Here is a 13,238-nt window from a genome sequence, read left to right as displayed (position 1 = left end):
AAGAATGTACGGAGGTGCCAAGTTTTTGACAGGAATTTGCCGAAAGTCATTATGTCGCAGAAAAAATAACTAATTCTTTGGTCAATACGGCACGGCGCTGCTGTCCGCCGACTGCCTCCATCCAGCTTTGTCGCCCGACCTGCAAGCTCCTCCGCCGCCCCCTCACCGACCTCTCTAGTTCGTGCACATCGCCAATCGAAGAACAACTGCTAGCGACCGCTGCTAAAGGGGTGGGGGTGGTCTTCCTCTTCTCCGTCACGCTCTCCTCTACACCCACCAGAGCTGTATCACGACCTCCTACATCACCCCAACCTGCCCAAGTACATGTGTTCTTCTCCAGATTTGTTTGGATTTGGTTGCAGACCTAGATAGTTGCGATATTTCTATGATGTATGGCAGTAGATTATGGCCTGATTAGCCCCAGATTATTGCGTTTTATTGTGTGTCGATGCGTACAATTTGTATGGCCATAGTGCATCTATTTTGTATTACTTTTTTGTTAAGGAATGTAAATATTCATATGTACAATTTGCATGGCAGCAGTATGTGCATGATGCCCAGTTTTAGTGAATGTTGTTTCTGCCATTTAGGAATATAAGATAGATGTTGAGCTATTTTGTAATATGTCTAGAAGTGTATATAATATTTCACGCCGCTCCTAGTAATCTAGTTGCCGGGATTTTCCTTCTAAAAATACAAGTGTTGTAAGGTACTGATGTAGGTATTGATCAAAGATAAATATTTTGGTTGGGTTGCTAGTTAATTATGTGATAAGTTGTTTGCTATTTCCATTTGTGTGCTACGTATTGATCCATATAACAAGATGCTACTCTTCCATCATGCCAACATATCAAGTTGATTGTAAGAGTTGAATAATTATTTAATTTGATTTTTATTAGTGCTCTAAAATCTAAAGTAACATGTAATGATGTTATTATTGTTAAACGATGCACAACCAATCTTTCAGCTCTTCGGGGTATTTTAGACATTTATCTCCGCACTTGTATCTCATACAACTAGTTTGCCAAACGACCTATAACTTTCTCACAACAGATTTTCTACCACTGCTTTCCCACATCAGATTTTCTGCAGGTGCTTTTAGAAATCCACAGCCTAACCAAACACCACCTAACTAGCTGTGTTACCACATACCTCTCTTTCTTCATTAATTACTTGCCACATCATCTATTTTGGCTAGATATATGTTATGTTACCACATATGTTGCTCCATTGTGGGTAGTCTGATGTCCTCGAAAGTGAGGGCTCCTACCTCAAAATGAGTGAGGTGTGTTTTCCTAAAAATGGGACAATTATTTCAAAGCGTGCGCAGGAGCATTGTGTTTCGCTGTTGTTTCTTCTTAGACATAGAGGTTAGCATTGATGACCCACAAATGTAGGGGATCTATCATAGCTTTTTGATAAGTAAGAGTGTCGAACCCAACGAGGAGCAGAAAGAAATGATAAGCAGTTTTCAGTAAGGTATTCTCTGCAAGCACCGAAATTATCGGTAACAAATAGTTTTGTGATAAGGTAATTTGTAACGAGTAGCAAATAATAAAAGTAAATAAGGTGCAGCAAGATGGCATAATCCTTTTTGTAGCAAAGGACAAGCCGACGACACATGGGAATTATCGTCAAGCTAGTTTTCATCACGTTCATATGATTCGCGTTTGGTACTTTGATAATTTGATATGTGGATGGACCGGTGCTTGGATGCTGTCCTTACTTGGACAAACATCCCACTTATGATTAACCCCCATTGCAACCATCCGCAACTACAACAGAAGTATTAACGTAAACCTAACCATATCATGAAACATATGGATCCAAATCAGCCCCTTACGAAGAAACACATAAACTAGGGTTTAAGCTTCTGTCACTATAGCAACCCATCATCTACTTATTACTTACCAATGCCTCCCTCTAGGCCCAAACAATGGTGAAGTGTCATGTAGTCGACGTTCACATGACACCACTAGAGGGATGACAACATACATCTCATCAAAATATCGAACGAATACCAAATTCACATGACTACTAATAGCAAGACTTCTCTCATGTCCTCAGGAACAAACATAACTACTAATAGCAAGACTTTTCCATTCCGTTTGCAGATCTGGCTTCCTGGGTATCATCCACGAGGTACACAATGAAATCATCACCAAAGGACTTTGCAGTCCTCTGTCTCTTACTCCTCACAGGAGTTCCATTGTCACCCTCAACAGGATTCTTAACGTGTTCCATCGCAATGGTGGGTTCAGGAATTACAGTGAATTCCTCACTAGATGGAGTAGGTATCTCCTGATTTGATGAACTCGACATATCATTCATAGGAAATATGTCCTCAAAGAAAATTGCATCATTCGACTCCATAATCGTACCAACATGCATGTCGGATACCTCATATTTTATTATAAAAAATCTATAGCCGATGCTATGAAAAGCATAGCCCAGAAGGACACAATCCATGGTTTTTGGTTCAAGCTTGCGCTTCTTGGGAATTGGTATATTGACTTTCGCCAAACAACCCCAAGTACGTAGGTAAGAGAGTTTCAACCTTTTCCTTTCCCATTCCTCAAAGGGAGTCATGGTCTTATGCTTTATGGGAACTCGGTTTAGGACATGACACACAGTCATTAGCGCCTCCCCCCACCATTCCTTGGATAGACCCGAAGTGTCTAACATGGTGTTAACCATATCAGTTAGAGTTTGGTTCTTTTTTTCGGCTACCCATTTGACTGGGGTGAGTAGGGAGGCGTCCTCTCATGGATTATACCATGTTCTGCATAAAACAGATCAAATTCATTGAAAAAATACTCTCCACCACGATCGGACCTAAGCCGTTTAATTTTTCGATCAAGTTGGTTCTCTGCCTCAGCTTTATAGTTTTTGAAGAAAGTCAAAGCCTCATCTTTTGATTCAGAAGATACACATAGCAATATCTAGTGGAGTCATCAATCAACGTCATGAAGTATCTCTTTCCACCTTTTGTCAACACGTCATTCATTTCACAAAGATCAAAATGTATAAGCTCTAGTGGCGCCAAGTCTCTTGCCTCTGCAGTCTTATGGGACTTGCGAGGTTGCTTAGCTTGCACACATACTTGGCACTTAGAACCTTTGACAGTAGAGATTTTCGGAATTAAATTCATATTGGCTAGCCGCGTCATGCAACCAAAGTTAATGTGACAAAGTCGTGAATGCCAAATATCAGACTCATTGTTGTGGCAAACATTATTAATAACTTTAGTGCAAATATCTGACAAAGACAGGCGGAACAAGTCTCCACTCTCATAGCCTTTTCCAACAAATTGTCCATACTTAGAAATTATAACTTTATTGGATTCGAAAATCAACTTAAAACCATCTCGACATAAACGTGAACCGCTAACGAGATTTTTATTGATGGACGACACATGATGAACGTTCTTCAGACGCACGGTCTTTCCTGAAGTAAACTTCAGATCGACCATACCAACACCTCGAACGATGGCATGTGACCCGTTCCCTATCAGCACGGGAGAAGTCCCAGTGGCCTGGTAAGAAGAAAACATGAAGGCATCAGCACAAACATATACATTGGCACCGGTGTCAATTAACCAATCAGGGGTTTGGAATACTGAAAGGATGGTAGGAAAAATACCGTACCATGATTCCTTCATATCATTATCACCGATGACAACATTAGCGGACTTGCCTCTCTTCTCATGTTCGCGCTCCTCAAAGCGGTTAGGACACTTCAGAGCCCAGTGATTAGGATCACCGCAGACATGGCAAAGTCCCTTCCCCTTCTTATGAGAATTCTTCTTAAAGTTGGTAGAATGTGATGGCTTGTTCTTTGTATCAAATTTGCCTTTGCCCTGAGTTTTGTTCTTGTTGTTTTTGAACTTGTTGGGCTGGAAGTTCTTCTTTTGTACCATGTGGGCACTAGAACCTCCCTCAGCAACTCAAGCACGTGTGTCCTTTGCTCTCGCCTTCTCTTCAATATCAAGAGTACCAATGAAATCCGCGACGGAAAACTCCTGTCTCTTGTGTTTCAGGGAAGTAGTAAAATTATTCCATGAAAGTGGAAGCTTGGCAATGATGTCTCTGGCAACAAATTTGTCTGGCAACACACACTTGAAGTACTCAAGTTCTTTTGCGAGCGACTGTATCTCATGAGCCTGCTGTACAACAGGGCGCTCATCAGTCATCTTGTAGTCATAGAATTGCTCCATGATGTACAACTCGTTGCCGGCGTTCGAGGCACCAAACTTGGCCTCGAGCGCAGCCCACATGTCCTTGCCGTTGTCAAACGACATATACGAATCCACAATGGAGTCATTAAAAACACTCAGAAGAGCGCCTTTAAAGAGGGTATGGATCTTTTCGAAAGCTTCCAGCTGTGCTGAATTAAGATTGCCCTCAGGCTTGCCCTTGGTGGCGTCATAGCAGCCCATGGTCTGAAACCAGTAGACTGCTCTCGTGCACCACCTCTTATATTGCGCACCCTTAAAGGCAGGCGGCTTCAGATGCGCAGCAAAACCACTCGAAATAAATTGCCTATAATCAGGTTTTTGGATTGTTGGAAAAATGAGCAAATTATTACGAGATTTAATCCGAATAAATAGGAAATAGATCATGACAGCAATAATAGAGATTAAACTAATCATGCGAACTAGCATAGTAGATGAACAGATCACATCTAGGGCACATACTAGAAACATGAATTCTACCACGATCTCGCACAAGAAGGATAGAATAACATACGGTGCAGCGGGTGCAGCACCGCCGGCGTTGACGTTGTCGCCCATGTCGTCGAGGATGAGGTTGCCGAGATCGGGGAAGAAGTCGTCGCTGCCAGCAGTCGCGCGAGTGCGCTCCCCAAAAACCTGATCGCCCCTCTTCCGTACAGGATCACGAGAGGCGGGGTTCCGGAGGCCTGCTGTCCCTTCTCCCGGTGCACGTCGAAAGGAGGGATGGAGAAAACTTGGCGGCACAATGATCTGGAACGGTGGTGAGAAACCATACGAAGCGGCGACGGCTAGAGTAGACGTCTTCCTGAATATATAGTGCGGGTCGGGTAGGTCGTGGGAGTAAACCCCACGTCCGAGTCGTCACGATCCAAAAGAATCGAAAACGGTTCAGTAATTAACGCGTCCATTGATTATTAATTAATGACTCATTAATTTTTCCCGAGCAGCAAAAATATAGACAACGTGCATAGCTCTATCCTCGCTCAATACCGCAACCCGCGGCGCGGCGAGCGAGGAGGAACACGCGTGCAGGTCTCCTCTTCTCATGCTCATACAACTGGTAGAAGAGCTCACCTTATAAAAAGGTGCAACTCTTTTTCAATTTTTGGGTGGGACTAAACTTTAGTCTCACTCACTCCATTTACATGTGTGCATGAATGGATCAAGAGAATTTCAGAATTTTAATTGGGCTTTGGGCCAAAGGCCTACTATCAAAATTCCAACACGTACTAGTATTCTGTTATCAGTTTCCTCTAAACGAATTGCCATTGTAGTTTCTTCGATACGTTCGTGGATATATGTACTCACAGCCAGGCGATCTCTCTCCGCAGTGTTTTACTACGTTGGCAAGCATGGCGTTGGTGGTTTACCTCTTTGTGGCAAGGAACAAGTATCATGATCCTGAATTGCAGAATCCTGGGCACATGGCGGTCCTTGTGTTCATAGCTATCTGCATGATTCCAATCGGCTATCTGTGTACACCTTCACTAGATGATTAAACCAAGCTAGATTCTGCAACAGTTCATCAATTCATGTGCAAGTCAGGAATTTGAATTTAAACTTTTTGAGAGGGCTATTATAGTCCTTAAATTTGAGACCAGATTATCTTTCGTCAGCATATATACATTTGTATGTAAATATTAGATTGCATGTGCCTTCTCAGGTAGCGCATGCAAAACGTTGATGGTGCTTGAAGGAAAGAGGATGGAACTGGTGGTGCTGGCATGGTCCTACGTGACCACAACGGCGCCATAATATTTGCTTCCTGCAGGTTGCTGACTAGTTGCGCGAGCGCTCTTGAGGCGGAGGTCGCCGCATGCATGGAAGGGGTGGCCTTAACACTCAAATGGAGCTCCCTGCCTTTCTCTCTGGAAACGGACAGCTTAGTCGCTGCTAATATGATCAAAGAAACTGAACAAAACAGGTCTCCAGTTGCTGCCATCGTTAGAGAGATCAAGCGGCTCCTTGCACTTGGTCGTCAACATGTGGTAACGCATGTTTGTAGGAGTAAAAATAAAGTTGCTCATGCTTTAGCCCAAATGGGGCGTTCTGAACCACGTACTGCAGTTTGGATACGTCATGGACCTGATGCAATTGGCGCACTGTGCCAACAGGATTGTAATGATCTCCTTTGATTAATACAATCCTCTTTATTCGCAAAAAAAAAAAGCGCATGCAGTGGCTGAGGACACGACACAAGTGCGGCCAAACGGGCATTGGATCCGGAGCGTCCAAGTTTCTCTTTCTCAGCATATATTATGTCTGTAAACATTTGCTTGCATGGGCCTTCTCAAGTAGCGCATGCAGTGGCCCAGGACACGACACAAGTGCGGCCCAAGGCACATTAGATCTGGAGCCTCGTTATAGAGTGACTAGACCACTTGGCGAGAGCTATATCTCGCTTATAGCATGTCTCGCCTGAAGATTTTTCTTTCCCTGTTGTTTCTGGACCAGCCCATTTTGGTAAAAAAAATATCTTGTTCGTTGTGTGATGTTCATTCATTGGTCCGGCTTTCTTCTTTTTCATTTTTATATTTTCTTTTACTTTCTGTTTTTTCGTTTTTTTTGTTTCTTCATGGTCTTCTTTGGGGTTTTCATATTCTTTGCTTTTTCACCAGTTTTCGTCGTTTCTTTCTCTTTTTGAAAGTTTCTTCCATTTTTCTACGATTTCTGTGAGTCCTTTTTTCTTGATTTTCATATAATTTTTACTTTTTTCTTTCTTTTCTTCTTCTTTTTCTCTGCTTTCTTATTTCTTCGTTTTTCTTTGTTTCTTCCTTATTTTCATTCTTCACTCAGCTTCTTTTTTTCTTTTTTGGTTTTCATTGTTTTTCTACATTTCTCTTTGTTTCTTTGTACGTTTTCAACAGTTACTTATTTATTCAACACATGTTTACTTCTTTTAGTACACAATGTACATTTTTAGTGTACATGTGAAATATTTTGTTGATGCACGTTAAACATATTTTAAATACACAACATAGATTTTCTTAAATACATTTTTAAACACTTTTTCGACTATATGGTCAATATTTTTAAAAATACACAGGGTGATTATATTTTTAATGGAAATAAAACATTTTGTTTGTTTTTTATCTTTTCCTTATACAGCAGGAACATCTTTTATAAACATTAATAATTTTGGAAAAATATAACTAATATTTCTAAAACATATATGTTTTGGGGTCTACTTTTTTGTGTACAGATTGTACATTTCTTATACACAGTAGGAACATTTTTTCCTACTTGTTAAACTTTTTTCAAATACAGTATTAACATTTTTTTCATATATATGTTTTGATGTCCACCTTTGTCATAAATACTGTACATTCTTCTTAGACATAAAAGAGAGAAAATCTAATACAAGTTTAACATTATTCAAATACATGATTTAGCATATTTTCCCAGATATGTATTTTGATGCCTATTGTCGTGGGTTCGAATCCCATGTAATGCATGCGTACTTTTCTTTTTCTCTGGTGGTAGCGATGCGAGGAAACAGTGAACTTTAGCGAGGGCAGAGCACACCCAGCGCGATCTAGATCCAGCGGTCAACGAAGCGTTCGGATCTAATCACAAAATCCAAACATTTGGAAGTTACAAATTTCGTTAATTTTTTCCATGTACTCCTTTGTAAACACATTGTACATCTTTTTATACACGCTTAACATTTTCTAAATACATGATTGAGATTTTTTTTCATATATATATATCTTATGTCTATTTTTCATACACATTTCTATATTTTTCCAATACATTCGAAACATTTTTCCACAACTAATATTTTTAAAATGCTTGACTAACATTTTCGAACATTTGAATGATTTTTCATGAAATGTTTGATTAACATTTTTTTAATACGTGAACAACTTTTTCATACACATTTTATATTTTTTGTACACATTTTTCATATACATGAAAATCATTTTTCTGTACGCATTTAATATTTTTCAAAATTTTATATGAAGGTTTTTTTTGAATAAACATATTTAGAATATTTTGGAATACATAAAAAGGTAGAAGAAATAAGGCAAAACGAAAAAACTAATGTGAATAGAAGCATTGAAAAACGAGGCAGTGGCCTGCTGCCCATCGGGCTGGCTCAGTCTCGCGCTGGCACAAAAGAGGCTGCTTTACGTATCGCCACGAGTGGGACATAGGCACGCCCGGACAATAAAAGATGACTTCATTGTTTTGTATTATATTCTTAAATATTACATATATACATATATATTATATAGTGTAGTTAGATTTTAAAAAGTATCCACCGCACATTGAAAAATGTTCGTGCAACATCAAAATTGTTTGTGCAATGTTGAACTAATTTTATAAACAATGTTTCTGTGGTTACTGTATTAAAATGTTCTAACAATTTTTTATGTAATTTTTTAAATATATGCATACCATTAATAATTTTAATGATATTTAATATATGTTTGTCTATTTAATAAATATGTTTCATGAAATTTTAAAAATGGTTCCTGCAATTTTACCAAAAAATCATAACATACGAAAAATGTATGTGTTATTTAAAAAATCTAATATTTAATATTGTTTGCACTTTTTGAAAAAATGTTCATTGGACTTTGTATTTAAAAATGGTTCACTATGTATTTATAAAATATTCAATGTGCATTTTACAAATTTTCAACATGTATCTAAAAATGTTCAGTATATTCAATAAAAAGTACACATGTATTTGAAAATATGAAAAGGTGCTAAAATCGGGGAATTACAAGGATGCCAAATCCCTATCCTAGTGGAGTATGGCGAACAAGCTGATGTAGGCCTTCATCGCATTCTCATAAGGCATCTCAAAAGTCTTTAGGGCCCAAGGTGCGGATAACTTGGACATGAGCTCTGCGATTGGGCGTGAGTGGGGCGGATGGAGGGGAAAGCATTTGCCTTGGGAAATGAGTGTGACATTCTGTCGCAACAGGGCCTGAGGTCAGCGGACACATTGCATCTCTGCCTGCTTGTCGTAGGGGGGGCGCCAAAGGCGGATAGCAATGTCGTGATGAGGAACTTGTCCAAAGCTTTCAGGGGGAAGGTGTAAGCCAAGGCAGGGGACATCGATACAATGCAACATTGGCGACGATGACTTGACGAAAATAGATAGACGGTGAGGCATATTGCGAGTGTTCACGAGAAAGAAGTGCTGGCCCAGGGTACCGGCTTGGGCCGCAGCATCACGCGGTGCTTCATGTTCCAAAACAGGTCCATGATGGGCCATAGTGGTAGTTGTCGCTTATGCTAAATCACTAGTTAAGGGGTACACTTTGCAAATATCACTTCTATCTCCTCTAGTGTTGACAAATGGCGCATTGCATGTTCGTTACTTGTCCGATTTGTTAGAGTTTGAATTAAATTTGTTTATTTTTGTTGAATTACAGTTGAAATGTAAACGGACATATGTGGTTAGTTTTGGATGGCCGACTCCTGTATCAGTGTCCGCAGAATGATCCCCTTATGTCCACGGACGGATGTCGGAGCCAATTATGTGGGTCAGTGTTGGAGATGCCCTTAGTAGTAAAAACGTACCTTCTTCTGGCTTTCTAATGAATTTCTTGGCTTTGTTTTACTTTGAAGACACCCAGTAGTTCTATGATGGTGCACCGATGCATTGGCTTTTTAGGACTGGATTTTTGCCATCATATCAATTTTTCTAGACCATGTTCTATCTTCTCATTTTTAAACTTATGGAATAAAAATGGTTTTCCTCTAAAACTGAACTTAAAAACTAGTTATGTTGTCTCATTACCAACAAATATTCTCCTCTGCCATTTCTAACCAAAATAGATGTCTTTAGTAAAAACTTAACTTTTACCTTGCATCCCTCTATGCATTTTATAAATTCATGCCCATCTATTGTTAAAATTAATGGTTGTAGCAACACATGCAATCATGATCTAGCTAGTATTTTGTGACTCTGTCCCACTCCCACCACCAGAGAGGGCCTCCGTGCTTGTCTAGCTTTTCGGAACTCGCCATAAAAGCTACAAAAAATGTTCCAACTAACAACAACTCTTAATCCGTCTCATTCCAAAAATTCATCCCTAAAACTTAATTCATAAAGAAACACGTCGGAGTTGGTGCTATTCGTAGTGAAATCCTGGAACAAAGACGACACAAAATCCTAAGGGTTTATTTTTCTCGCTCTCACCATTCTCTGGAAGTTGTGGGATGCTCGGAACTCCATATTCTCTGAAGCGAGTTGCACTCTCCTTCGACCACCATTAGGAACATTATTGTGGATTTTACTCTTTGGTTTTTCTTTTGTTTCGAAAAAGGCCATCCAAAGGATGACACCATGTCATGGCGGCAATTCCTCACTTCTCGCGCACGTGCTCTCCTGTAACAACTCGCCGGGTGGATATCAGGTGATACATATCTTTTACATGCCCCCATGCTACAGATTCTTTCAATAAAATCTAAAAAAAAAGTTGTAGATGTTCACAAGGCATATGCCTGTAACCCCTAAAAAATCCAGATCAAAATTCAAAATATACATTGAGAAACAGAAAAGACAAATCTATATTTGAATAGTGTCATTTCTAACACTGTTCACATTTTGTCTTCTTTTGACTTTATTCATTCTAGATTTGTCATTTTTGTTTCTCAATAGGTACTTAGAATTTGGATCTGAATTTTTTACGTGTCATAGACGTATGTCTTGTGAACATCCATATTTTTTTCGGAATTTCCTGAAACATCCAGATGTGAATTTTTTTCAAAACTCGTAGCATGGTAACATATCAAGGGTGGTATCACCTATCACGTGATATTTTCCCACAACTCGCCTAGTTGGCCTTTGAGGTTGTTGTTAGGTGCAAGGAAGACAGATAGGCAGGCCGCAGGCACGTCGATCACATCCGGGAAGGTCGGGTTTTCAACGACGCTAGCTTGCTTGCTGACTAGTAAGTGTGCACGTGCAACGTACGTCTATTTGAACTAATAAGTGTGCACGTGTAATACGCATCTATTTGAATTAACACATTATACTAAACTTAATACAAGACAATTTATTCATAAATTTGAATTTTTCCTATAAAATACACAATCTCTTATTCCCTACTCATACAAACAATTTGAAATGTCATTTCTCCTTAATCAACATGTCTCCTGTATTAAAAGACCACCAAGTGTTCCCAATGTATAAAACTCAAAATTATTTAGAAAATTTATCATGATTCTCCATATGCACACATTTATGCAAATATAATCACACATGAAAATGTCACTGAGGACAAGCTAAGAAATCGTTTCAGTGCCAACAAACTCCAGTCAAGAATTATTATTACAATTGAGTGTCAACCACAGTAGTGGGAAGAGACCTCTATGGTTTGTTGAAAAGAGAAAGCCATTGTCAGATAGAGAAGTGTAGAGATGTCTTGACTGCATAGAATCAGCTGTGAAACAAGACAAAAAAATGCTAGTTGGACCATCCGATTCTACTATTGCACACAAGTATCGTAATGTCTGGAAGCAAGAAAAGTGACTTACTTTATTATGAAAATAGAACATGTAAACCAAATAAAAATTACAGTGATAAATTGCATAATTATACTTGTTATTCACTGGACAAAAGCATTAATACGACAACTTGGAACAGTTACTTGAGTACTACACATTTTTTTAAGGGCTCAACATTCTAAATTTTTGACAATATAACAAATATCCTTTCAGTTTGTAGTAATAATGATACGAAGATAAATAATTTGGAAATGGTCTTTAACATGCGTAGGCTACCACTTGTAAGAATAACAGTGGAAAAAAGGCCAACAAATGCCGGTTTAGAAAGAAAAACTGCAGACATGCTTCCAATTTTAGCAACTCTAGTGGATAAAACATACCTTATATCTCAAGTCAGGAAATAGTCAAATGAAAAAATGTATTTCTTATAAGTAGTAGAGATGAAGTCATAAGGACCATGATTCAAGATATTCGGAGAAACATGGTTGGTCTCTCTGTATGATGCGAACTCGTCACCTCTACCAAAGTGGTCGTGCGTGGTATGTAATGTAGAGTGCAATAATGAAATAAAATAAATGATACGAGAATTTACCATTACCACAAAATATCCTACATTCGTCATCATCATAATCAACATGCATTTTTTGCTTCTCTTGTATATGGTCCAAGTTTTCTATCAGGAAAACATGTTAACTCAACTGTAGATAAGGACGGTATGAAAATGCTCATGTCAAATTACAATTGTCATGTATCTGTTGGACAAACAAATACACTTATGCAAACTTCAGGTTTTTTAGTAAAACTTATGCGAACTTTATATTTTTCACTAAAACTTATGCAAACTTCTGGGGTTTTTTCACATAATTTCATGACTGCAAGTAAGGTCTTGGTTCAACGAATTTGTCTGTAAGTTCACTATGTAGTCGTGAGTTGGCCATGTAATAACCGATGGTAGTCAGTACTTAAAAAACAGGGATATCTGTTGCAGGTACGTAAAAATCAGTGAAAAAATAAAGAAAGAAAGAAAGAAGGCATTGGTTGCCTGAAACCCAACTGTGTGTGCTCCAGCGCGCCTCTGTTTCTCATTGCCTCATCTCTAGTTCCTGTACTTCTAGATGTGTCACCACCGGCGAGGTAACGATGATAGTAAAAAAAACAACACTCGGTGCTTACCTGATTAGTGCGTGTGTGCGGCGCGTTCGCGTGAAGGCGAGCGTCTCCGTCGTTCAGGCCTGCGAGCGGCCGCGGTGACCGTGTCCTCTCACCAGCTGGGCGGCGTTGTCGACGCAGGTGAATCAGTCGTCCAGCTTTGAGGCGGCGCCCTTCATGCACCGAGGCGCCCCCTACTTAATTTTTTTGGCCTGCTTATACTGATCCAGGATACTCAGCGTTGCCCCCACTTGAAGGGCGTCGATGGTGGGTGGTTGTCAGCGTGGGTATTGTGGACGGAGCTGAAGTCGGCGCGGATGTCGGTGGTTCTCGGAGAGCATGCCAAGACGTGGACGAAGTCGTTGCAGTGAGTAGAAAAGTGACC

This window comes from Triticum urartu, chromosome 3 (assembly GCF_003073215.2).
Source record: "Triticum urartu cultivar G1812 chromosome 3, Tu2.1, whole genome shotgun sequence".
Taxonomy (NCBI): Eukaryota; Viridiplantae; Streptophyta; class Magnoliopsida; order Poales; family Poaceae; genus Triticum; species Triticum urartu.
Note: the sequence above shows the minus strand (reverse complement) of the source record.